The 12,479-nt window shown below is 41.1% G+C and overlaps 1 long non-coding RNA gene across 1 annotated transcript; it reads left to right on the forward strand.

Moving 5' to 3' along the window:
- Positions 1 to 317: 317 nt before the first annotated feature.
- On the forward strand, positions 318 to 2,521 carry LOC111775497 (uncharacterized). The gene is made up of 3 exons (XR_002811207.2): positions 318 to 509; positions 1,468 to 1,554; positions 2,005 to 2,521. It is a non-coding gene; the product is annotated as an uncharacterized lncRNA (long non-coding RNA).
- The last annotated feature ends 9,958 nt before the right edge of the window (positions 2,522 to 12,479 follow it).

Genomic DNA, 12,479 nt, shown 5'->3' on the forward strand with positions numbered 1-12,479 from the left:
CAGAATCTATGACATCCTCCCAAGCACCAAGTAGTCTTAAACGGAGAATGTTGCTCTTGTTGGTATCAACTAGTAAACATATTTAAAACTTCACAGTTTATAGACCACAACATATCCTAAACGTTTGATTTTTTCACATGAGTTAAAAGGTATATCTGATGCATGTTTTCTGAATACTTCATTAATAACATGAATGATGTTCTTGATACTATTAATACTTGGGCCATTGAGTCTTGTCCCTTGGGGAATGCTTGATTTTATTCTTATGCTTGTTATTTGCCCTGTTGTAAGCACTCACGTGATATAGTCAGTAACTCAGTGCTGGATAACTGACACTGTTTTTCAGGATACCAATTACTGTTTCCAGCTTACATCTTGTGTGGGCTTGGCAGACATCAGCTCCCAGCACCTAGAAGCCACTTCCTTCTCAAGAGTAACTTCATGGAAACAAGGACTCTGTTGCAACTAGCTGAGGTTGGAATTAACTCCTCCTCTGTCTGCATTACAAAGTAAGTGGAGACTAACCAGCCCAGGCAGGTTTTCCGTATCCTTGGATTGATCTCTTTGCCTCTTTTCAAGAGCTCTTTCTGTAAAATAGCCAGAGTACATCTAAATTTAGCAATGTGATATGGTACAGACAGGCTTGCATGCATGCTGTGTCATCCAGGGGATTTCAGGATTGTCTAATTGGTCTGCCTTGGTGAATCTGACGCAATCTCCCATTGGTCTGTACTCAGGAATCTGGGTGGGAAGTGAAAGTACAGACAAGCCTGCCTAGGCCGCCTCCACCATGCATGAGCTTGCCGCTGTGTGTGGGTCTGACATCCAGATCCAGGCCGATTCAAAATGAAAACCTTCAAATGAGTGCTCTGAAAGTAAAATGAAAACTGATTCTGCTTGCTACATCTTGATGAGGCCCCTAAGATAGCAAAGGTTTGGGGGTAAGAGGTCAAGCAGAAGGGTTAAGGATGGAAAGGGCCCTTTGCCCCTCAGACTAACTAAATACCCTTTCCCAGTGATATGGCTGTGGACGGTGACACAGAGGAAGGTCAAGTGACCCACGTGGGATCTCAGTTTCCGCTGCTGGACTGTATCTCATCCGGGCCTTCCCCTGTGACCCCTCCACAGAGGGACTGGCTCCAAATCAAACGTGAAGAGTTATGTGAAATCCTCTCAGATTTAGGATTTTAAAGACAAAAGAGACTTACAGGGATTTGGTGGAAAAACTTACTGGGTGAATGTTTATGCTTATGGTCCTTTATAAAAATATATATATATGTGTGTATATATATGTACACACACACACACCAAAAAAAAATTATCTAATATATATCCCCTGTAATATCTAATGTTCCCTAAGTTAATTTTATCACTTCAATGAAGAAGAATTAGCTGATGTTGTTTGGCATAAAGCATATCATAATGTTTTTCTTATTTAAAAAAAATTCTTTTTTTCCTGATTATCAGTTATTGCTCACTGAAAAAATAGTCAATTGCTACAGAAGTGTTTCACATCGAAAATGAGAAGCCTTCTCCTTCAGCATGTTCCCAAAGGTAACTTCCGACAGCAATTTGTTTTTTATCCTAAATTTTTTTCCTCACAGATACACTATTATCTATGTATCATCTATCCATCTATCTACAACTATTTTTTACAAAAATGCAATCTTCCTTGATACACTTCTAAATTGCTTTTTTATTCCATTCCAATATACATTTCTGTGTTTGTTTATGAGGATATATTTTGATACCTTGTTTGGTTTTTAAGACTAGGTTTCTTTAAAATTATAAATTATACACAGAATAAAAACAAAGAATAGAGAGATATATATTGAAAATAAAATGCTTCCCTTCTCTCCTCCATCCCACAGTATTACTTGGGTCTTTGGAATGTTTTTAAGGCAAATACAAATGTATGTATATGTACTTGTTTACTCCTGTGTATTGTTTTTCACACAAATGGAATTGCACCATATAATTCTGTGTCTCCACTTTTAAATTTAGTACTAGAATGTTCTTTTAACTGGACCAAAGAGCATTTAACCTGAGGGTACAAGAGCCCCCTCCAGGAGGATGGAGATCATGTCTGTCTGGTTCGCTGCTGTGTGGACTTTGCCTGGCACGTTGTCGGCACTCCATACTCAGAAGCTCTGAAAATCTACTCCAGTCAGAAAACATCTAGGGGAAAAACTACCCTTCAGCCCCAAATGCTCAACAGACCATAGGAAATTTTCTTCGATGGACTCAAAGTCAAGATCTCCATGGGGGCTTCCTCTTATAGGCTCCAGGCTTCAGTGAGACCTGTGTCTGAGTGTGGCAACCATTTGGTGCTCCAAAGTCAATAGCGGAGTGGGTGCACCTGGCTGGGGAGGGAATAAGGAGGCCAAAGAAATCAGCAGGCTTTGACTCAGCAATCCGGGAAATATACCCAATCTTCCTGGGAGCAGAAAATCCAACTTTGATAGCAGAAAATGGATTCCTAGTAATCAATATGATTATTAATAAAGAATCTTAATGGTAAGAGTCTTAGTGGATTCCTTTTTAGTAAATTTCAAAATTATTCATGTATGTGTGTGTATAGGCTGAAATCGTCATGCAAAATGTTGAATAATAAGCGTATTTGAACTCTTAAACACACTACAATTTCTCTACCATATTCACTCTATAACACACCTCCCGCCCCAAATGTGATATTTGGTTTTTAATTCTTCAGTGCTAGGTAAGTAAAGTGATTCATGTCACCAAATTTGAGTATCATTTCAGGCTATAAAAACAAAGTCAAATATTTCAGAAGAATTTTCATCATAATTTTGGGGTTAATATAAATTAAAACAAATACATGATAGCCTTCAATAAGAGAGAAAACCTATCTATTGGAGAGACTTCAAAGGTCAACACATCCCAGAAAGGCTCTAACTTATAACAAGAGACATTTATTATGTACCAACTTTGGGACATTAAAATGTCACTCCTAGGATTTATGGCTTTTGCAAAATGTACTCAATTTCTATGGGGAATTTTCCTCATCCCAAAGGACAGGGATAATAGAAAGGAAGGCTTTTATTAGGGCTTACTTTTAAAATGTTCTAAAAGTGCTAAGGAGTCAGGATGACTGTTGTCCAGCTGGCTACAAGCAGTTGGTACATAAATCAGGAGGAACTGGCCATAGTGAGCTCTGCATGGAAAAGCTCACACAAATTGGCAACTGACCATTCTCTCTCCTTTATTGTTGTATAAACTGTTTACAGAAAACTATGTGCCAGAGTGTTTGAGAATAGTGATGTTCTAATCCCTAGTAATTCTTAGGAAATGTAATTGTAGGAACAGATTCCATAAAGTGCCTTCAATCTTATATAAATCTGTGTAAATCACGGACCCCTGTAAATGCCATTTGGACAGCAGGGCTCTAACTAGGATCACAGTCTCACTCTCCTCTGGAGCTTCCCAAGGGCAGTTGCTGGTTCCCTGGTGAACGATTGCCCTCTAGGCTGGCCAAATCTAACCAACTGCCTTTGTTTGTTTCCAGAGAATTTGGGGCAACCTGACCTCATTTGCTGTGCCAAGAATTTGCCCCCTGAATTTTAAAGGCATCTGCCTTTCATAAGTAAAAACCAACCCTCTGCTTCTGACTCACTTGCACAGAGAGTTGCAGATGCCTACATTGAAGTGATTGCTCGCTGTTCCTGGCTGTGAACAGGCTCTCTCTGTTGAAAACTGAAAATCTATGTGGTGAATGGCATGAGTCCTGTTTAATGGTGCAAACTTCCATCCACAAAAGCACTTTTAGAATGCATAAGGGATGACACAGAGAGACTGGAAATGATTTGCTCACAGCTTCCGAAGCTGATGAGGATCAATGAATGAACCTCTTGGAATGTAGGGTGTCCGTGTCATAATGCTTGCTTGCACATCATAATGCAAAATAAGTGGCAAGTTGATCTTAAAGATGCAAATCTGTGAACATGGAGCAGGTAAAATTTTCTTCCTGCTGTTCTTGTTGGGAGAATCAAATGGACCAATGTAGGCATGGACACTCTGAATTTGGTTGTTACCTAAATGGATTCACGTTGTGCTCCAAAATTTGACTCCAATCCCACCCCTCTTCTCCATCTGTACTGTCACTGCACCAGCCTGGGCCTTCAGGATCCCTCACCTGGATTATGTCTGCAGTCACCAACTTGTTCCTCTGATTCTAATCTGGCCTCCAGTAATTTATCCCTCCAGACCATTGCCAAATCGTGATCCATCTACCACCTAAATCTATTACGTCATTCCCTTATGTATAACCTTCTGTAGTTTTCCATCATCTACAGAATAAAGTCCATCTAAGACTCCCAGTATCTGCCTGCTGCTTCAGGCTCTGCTAACATGCGTGCATTCCTCATGCTCCATGCTCTTTCGTGCGTCTGTGCCTTTGCTGTGCTGCACTTCTAGCTGATATGCTCTAGCTGCTCTCTCAGCTGGGCTGGCCACTGCTCGTCCTTTAGGATTCAACTCACACACCAGCTTTTCCAAAGATCCTTCTCTGGCTTGCCATCCCTCCACAGGGTAGATAAGGGGCCCAGTGCCCTGTGGTCTGCTTCCTGCCGCAGGCCCAGCTCTCATTGCCCTGAACTTATTATAGCCGATTAATCTAATGATGTGTCTTCTGGCCTGTGAGATGCTAGGACACATAAACTTTGACTTAGTCATTGTTGTGTTCTTACCTGAAGTAGAGCACCACGTCTGCCATATTTTGGGTACCCTATAAATGCCTGATGAATCAATAAACGAGGCTAGATAGGCAAAATGAAGAATAAGAAGTGTTTACATTTTTATACAAAGTTGATTGGGGTTATAGCAGGTTATATAAGGCTTATAGTAGGTTTTATATAAGGTTATATAAGTTTTATAAGAAGCATATATATTTATAAATAAGTGGAATAATTTTAAAAATATTTTTAGAGCTGAAAGAGACTTTAGAGAGTATCTAGTCCAACACTTTTCTCTTACAAATGGAGAAACAGAAGCCCAGAGAAGTTTTGACCTGTCCAAGGTCCCACAGTAAGGTCATAATAACCTTTAAACAGGTCCACACATAATATTTGTGGGATCTACTGTACAAACTGAGGTTTGTATAATATATGCTTTAATATTTGCATTCAAGTGAAGAATCAATATCGTTATTGACTAGTGGTACATTTAGCCCTATGGATATATAAATTTGAGAGTAATATGCAGGGTATAATATTGCAAAATGTTCTTTGGCCACCATCTGCAACTGTGGTGAATATCACACTAACTCCTGAGTATCTCAAGGGCCATCAATTGGAACTTGAAGAGGAGCAAGGAAATGGATGCTCAGCACTACTAGGAAGTGAGTTACCTAAGCGATCCTGCTACCTAATGCTCACCACATTCCACAGCAGTGCCCATCTCTGATGTCAGCAATGGCACAGCCCATAGGCTTCATGGCATCTAGTCACAGTCTTTTTGTCCAGAGGCCATACAGCAAAAGAAGTGCCACGGTGTTTCCCTGGGGCCTGAACAGTATTACTCATCAGGGCAGAGTTTAGGGGTATGGTCTGTGTTGTGCCAGCACCGAGCACCCATGTGTTGGTTAATTAACATGTGTGTTTGTGATACGCGGTGTTCTCTAAAGCTAAGGGACCAGGGTAAGAGTCCCTCTTGCCTCACTTTAAAAACAGTACTAAATTTGAAAGAAATTCATGTACGGTAACTATCAAGCTCCCCATCAAAATGTCCTATGATAGTAATGAGGTAACAGTCCACTGGGGTCCTTAATACAGGGTTTCTTACATTCTTATGGCATTGCCTTTAGGATCATTTAAGGTAGAAAGATCTAAGGGGAAAAGCCAAGAAACAGGGAATTTGCAGTCTTGGATTGTTTTCTTAAATCTACTAATTACCTACTGGGTAACTTTGAGAAAACACAACCAGTTAATGGTTAGCCAGTTCAGTTTCTCTACTCATAAAATAAGCCATAAATTATCTACACCTTTGCAGAAGTACTGGGAGAATAAATGTTCAAATGAAAGGTATTATATAAGTATAACATGGTTTCACAAAGTTTGAAAGCTGTTCTGACTTCCACTTAAATAGTTAGCATGATGTCAGGCTCATATAGAGTCTCCAACATAATTAGGTTTAGATGCAGTTGTGTGTTCTCTGCGAGTTACTCAAAAGAAAGGTGTTTTCTATATCCAATCTATTTTCTTCGGCAAACGAATTAAGTTTGTGTTTAACATGTACCTATCATGTTAAAAGACTCCATTATGGAAACAAGCCTGTTGCCCAGAGCCTCGTCCATTCTGTTTATATCCTGTCTGTCATTACCTGTCCTCTGCTAGGCTGCCTGACACTTCTGCTTCTCTTTGGCTGGTTAGAAACTGGACAGATAGAGTCTTTTGCCTTCCAGGGCCACATTTAAGCTGTTCTGAGTCCTTGAGTCTCCTAGAACAACCTGTGATTTGGATTAAGGATGGATCAAGTAACTCAAAGACTCTGACACAAGTATGGTTAAAAGCAGATATTTTCTTGATTTAGTATTGAGGACCAACTTCAAAGCCTGATTAAGGAGGCATTCCGAGAGAGCGGAGCACACCAAACCCATCTACTCCGGTCTCGAAGGGCTATGAGATTCCCGCTGCATGGTTGGAGTCAGCTCCCCTGACAGGGAATTTTATGCCTCTGAAGCAGAGAGAATACCCACTCGCACCTGCCTACAGTGCTGAGCCGCTCTCTGGGGACTCATGGACTCTGGAACCACCAGACAGGGCAGGTTGGGGTGTGGGCTTTGATGACCTCTAACTTCCTAAGGTTCTAGGTTGAAAAACTAGCCCCAAGAAATCGGAGACTCGTAATGCTGCCTGGCGGGGTGGATGGTTCGTTTGCATGCTCCTTTCCACAGTAAGGAGGTTCTTCGCCTTGAGAGAACCCCTTCCGGTGGCGAGTGTTTTCCGTGCTTGCTGAGCCCACTGAGCCAGGCCCTTCCTGTTCAACTTCCTGTTCGTCATGATCTGTCTCAGCCTTGGCCATGTGAGATGCTCAAAAAAACATTTGTTGAAGAAACAAACAAATAAAACATCGTTTCATTCCTCTTCTCTCGGTAATTATTCAATCAAAAAATTGATATCCCACTTACAAGAACTTCAGAAGAATTTTCCCACCCTAAAGTTCCCAGAAATCCAAAGGGACAAAATATTTCCATTTTAATTTTTAAATATCAGAAGAATGCAGTGACCACAGTTTATATTTTCCTCCTATTTTCCTCCGGGCATGCGTTGCTCATTTAAATGCAATTTGCTGCATGTTTGGGTCAGTGAGTTAAGTTGGGAGTCTCTTACAGTAACTCGGTGTTGTGGAAATCCCAGAACTTTGGCTGGGGTCTGGAGGAGAAGCCCAGGACTGGTGTCTCTGAGGGCTACGCTTAGCTAGCACCAGGCAGAGAGGTCTGGCCTACTTGGGGCAGCAGGTCTCCATGTAACCAATTTGGTTTAGCATGGAATCAGTCAGCAATGCCTGAGAAAGCCAGGAGGCCAGTTGAGATGACTGGGAAGGTTATAAACCAGAAAACTTTCGTCTTGGTATTTGAAAACCACACGGTATTTTACAACATTCCTCTCTATTAACTGCTGGGAAGGGCACTACCTTATTGCCTTTTGCATAATGGAACCAATCTTTCCCCTCAGAGGCCCCCGTGTTGCTTTGATCAAGTTCAAAAGATGAGGGAAATGATGACTAAGGACCTTGGGAACCAGACCGAAGAATCTCACAGACATACTCAAGGGTTTTTTGGGGACTGTTATTTGTTTTTTTTAACTGACGCATCATTTGGTAAACAATTCCTATAGTCTGTGCACTTATCAGATTCCTTTACCCAAATATTTGCTATTTATAAAATAATCAAGGAAACAGACTTGTGTTTATTATTCCAAAATCAGCAGCAGTTTGATGAATTAAAAACAGTCTTACTTTTTCCTCTTTCCTCTCTCTTTACCAGCCTCTTGTAAAAGTGCCAACATTATACACTCAACTCTCTCTTTAAACGGGAAAAACGAAAAATAAAAGTGACCTTGGTGAACTGTACATTGCCTCTACCCAGGTTAGACTTTAGACCCACAGCCCACCCCCCTCAGCATCAGAGGTAGATACTTGGAACCGATTGAGTTGGACAGGGATACTGTAAATGTCTTTTCCGGTTCACAGGGGCCTCAGCGTCACGGCAGAGTTTGGACGTCTGACTAGTTTCCTGGCTTTGAGAGTCTCCTACTTTAAACATGAGGGATGGACCCTGGAAAGGAAAGGAAAGACACGCACAAGTCTGCCTCTGACTCCACCGACCGTCCTTCTCAGGATGGGTTCTCTGGGCGGGATTTAGACAGAACTGTTTGCCATGGACAACGCTTTCTGCTGCTGTCCCGAGCCGGGTGGCGGTGAGGTCACGGGTGCACTCACATGCCCTGAGCGGGGAAGGCCAGCTCTGGGCCAGTTCTTGACCACGTAGCATCCAGGAAAGCCCCGTCTCCACTCATCGTGACCAAAGAACAGAGCAAAAACAGACACTTCAAACTCAGAAAACCCTTGTCAGGCTGTGTCTCGGCTATACTGAAGTTAAGTGGATCCATTTATAAATTACAAGTGTGAAAGAAAGGCTTTGTTAGGGACACACATCTAAACTTTCCTTTCTAAAAGAGACAAACTTGCTCAGCTATCATGAGGTGGGAACCAACATTCCAACGAATCCTTTCATTTTCAAATAACTCCAGTTACCCTTTATCAAACGGAAACTCCAGGGTTACAGTAACTTCAACTTTGCCCAGAGTTGTCACAATGCTTAACATACGTTTACACATGTAAGCCCTCTTCAAAGCCACTTTATTCTTGAACATCCTCAATTTCGTCCTTATTTTCATGAGTTTGTTTCTATATTAATAAAGGGAATAGTGAGTCCCACCTACATCGAGAGCTCTTTCCCTAATCGCTTCTATTATTTTTATAATATGCTGAGCTGACTGAAAAACAGACTCTGCTCTGCCAGAGTGAGCCTAGCGGTTGCTAATTCCCGATGGACACGGGCTCCTGTTGGCATGATTTGGTTTTTGGTTGCGAGGCCAGGGTATTCAGTCTCCCAGAGGGGAAAGGGGGGTGGGGGTGGAGAGGTGGAACAGCAGCTGTGAATGGGGGTAGGCATTTGTGGAAAACGGTGCATTACATATTCAGAAGTCAACATTTCATATTCATGAATAAAAATTTCCTTTGCCATTACCAAACTAAGAATTTTATATTCATATGTAAAAATTTAAGTATATAAATATTGAATTTTGCTATTTATACACTGAATATATATATTCAATAAATAATTTCATTATACCTGGAGGGATCCTAGAGGCAGGAGTCACCTCCCTCCCCCATAATAAGAGAAACGGGCCTAGAACTATGGAAGCCATGCTGCCTGCAGCTGTCAGTTACAGACGTCCCGCCAACGGAAGTCCAGAGAAGAGTGGGAGGGAAAAAGCTTTTGTTGTTTTTTTTTTCTTCCAGCATTATGAAACGACAAGGGAGTCCCTTAGGATTTGATTTAAGGCTTGCCCAAATTACTTTCTCTCAGGAACTTTTCCTTTGAACCACTTTGAGGCACTGAACTAGTTCCTTCTTGCTGGAAGAACGTTATTGTATTGTCTGAAATAGAGCGTGCTTCCTTCTAGAATGCCAGCGGAAAACCCCAATGATTGGCTTTTCCCACTAAACTATTAGGATTTCTCCTTCCAGTAAATGCGAAAAGAACATGCAACCATTACTAACTGGCAGCCTAGGAATTTTTAAAAATTAAATAGTTACATTTTTTAAACCTAAAATTTCTACTACTATAAACCTTATGAGAGCAGAGAACATGACATACATCTTCGTATCCCCACAATGTCCAGTATTATTTGTGCACAAAATTAAGATGAATGATGATTTTTTAAGTGAAGGAACTTGCTCCCCAAATTAAAAGCCTTTTTCGTATAGAACCTTGGCCAAGCAAAGGTCCATGGTATCTGTAAATGTGATGGAGAAGCAACGAGGATAGTTCTTGTCTCACAGTCTAGTATAAAACTGTGGATCGATGACTGGTTTTCTTCCTCACTCTCTGTTTTAAGGAAGGGAGGGAGGAATGTGAATAACTGAAAAACAACTTAGAATTCAAACAAAACTCATCTGAATCTGGCTTGGATTTGTGGGAAATCCCACACCTCAACAGTGCCCATGATCCTTTTCCATTTATCCTTAACTCCAACCTCTATCCAGTTGATCCGGTCCTGGCTGGGAGGAGGACCCAGGAGAAGGTTCCTGACACCCAGAGAGAATAATCTGGAAAAAGAAGAGGGGTGGGAGAAGGTGATGGAATGGAGGACCCAGGAGTCATAGTTGAGGCTCACCTCTGCCACAACATCACTTTGTGTCTCTGGAAAATGTCTTTTCCCTTTTCATGCCAGAAGTTTCTTCTTACTAACTGAGATGAGTGGACTAGATAATGTATAAATTTCCTGCCAGGACTGCGATTAAAACTGACATATAAATAAAAATTAATTGAACTTCGCATTGTTCTGGTATTATGCTGAATGTGGAAAGAGCTTATGAAAGTAATAACGATAGCTAAAAACGGATAAACTAAGTCAAACAGAATTATCAAAAGCTCAGAGAAATTCATGGACAAAGTGGAGACAAAGTAAAACATTGACATACTTTTAATTCCAGATTTTACCACTGTTTCCTCCTACAGTTTATTTAAAGACACATTTCAAAGTTATAATAATTTTGAGTAAAGCTCCTAGTTGACTTGAATGTATGCAAATTTGATCCTGGTCATTTGAACTCGACACAATTCAGCAATTTTGGAGATTTATATTCTAGTTATTCAAGTAAATGAATAACGTCATTTGCTTATTTGATGTGATTTTTTTTTTTAAATGGATCCCTTGAGAAACTGTTTCTGGGTATCAATACTAAAATGAAAACACTGGCTAAAATCATAAAAGCAGGAAAATTAATTTCAGGGCATTTTAAGCTCTGTTGCTTCCTGGGCTCACAGGGCTTCAGAAGTTGAGAATTGCTCTCTGATGTCACTGTTCTCTGAAAGCTGATCCATTCAAATCCATATGGTGGACATCTTTGAATCACACACTGCTTACATTTTTCTGTGCCTCTGAAAAAGAATTTCCCCCTTTTAATCCTCAAAACCAAACTCAAATGAATTGTTTTACCCACCTGCAGCTTCCTCTGAGGAATACAACTCTTTGATTCAATCCATAATTTCCTCATATTCCACAACCCCAAATTACCCTATTTTAGTTTCAAATTCAAATCATTATTACTGTCACTGATTCTGAGCTGTGAAAATGGAGGATGGTTCTCCGTGATGCAGGAGATGGAGGCATTATACAAATACAAGCCAGGAAACTTCTCATTTCTTTAATTCTCTACCACAATCTACAACTTTGTTAATTCAATAGAGTTTCAACAGGGTTCTACAGACTGTGCAAATTCAGAAACTTTTGGCTTCTAAAAGCTTCCTTCAAGGTGAAAAATATCATCTGCTAAACAGTAAGGACCATACAGAGGAATGGAGTGTGGACCCCATTGATTTGTGCCTCAGATAGAGTTCCCTGGTGGCAGGAGCCTAAAAGAGCCGGTATAATAGAAAATTGCTGCTGGCTCGAGAAGCACGCACACAGTGCCCAAGAGTGTGTCATCAAATGGTGGGTGGGCAGGCCTCTCCTGGCGTCTGTCCCTTCTCTGTCCAGCTTCCCTGTCCAGGTGTTCTGAATGAACACTTCCACATTCCATCATCGCATCGTTTCAACCAAATTCAAGCTCTGCTCTCATCCCACACCAACAACGCATTAATGTTTCTAGATCTTCCTTACCCGTACACATCCTTATTTTGTGTTTTTGTTCTGTAAGGACATATACCATTGCAGCATTTTTAGACTGAAAATAAGATGCAGTTGTGAAAGTCCATGATGTTACCATGTACTCATGGATGCCTCATTCACACCTGTCTGATCTGTGGGAAGAGCCCACTGTTTGCACCGAGGCTAATCGCTACGCGTTCCTAAGACCTGGTTATTCCTCATGTGCTCTGTGAAGCATCTCTGACTGTCCCTCTGCTCTGTGCTTCCCAAGCATCCTGGGTAACCTCTACGATAGTTTTTAATAGACTGTTATGGCCTTAATTGTGTCCCTCTCCAAATTCGTATGTTGAAGCACCTATCCCCAGTACCTCAGAATAGAACCATATTTGAAGATAAAGTCTTTAAAGAGGTGATTAAGTTAAAAATGAGGCCATTAAGGTGGGGCCCTAAGCCAACATGGCAGGTGACCTTATAAGAAGAGGAGAGACAATAGGGATGCTCGTACACAGAGGAAGGGCCATGTGCAAGCCAAGGAGAGAGGCCTCAGGAGAAAGCAGACCTGTTGACACCATGATCTTGGAC

The sequence above is a fragment of the Equus caballus genome, chromosome 10 (assembly GCF_041296265.1).
Source record: "Equus caballus isolate H_3958 breed thoroughbred chromosome 10, TB-T2T, whole genome shotgun sequence".
NCBI lineage: Eukaryota > Metazoa > Chordata > Mammalia > Perissodactyla > Equidae > Equus > Equus caballus.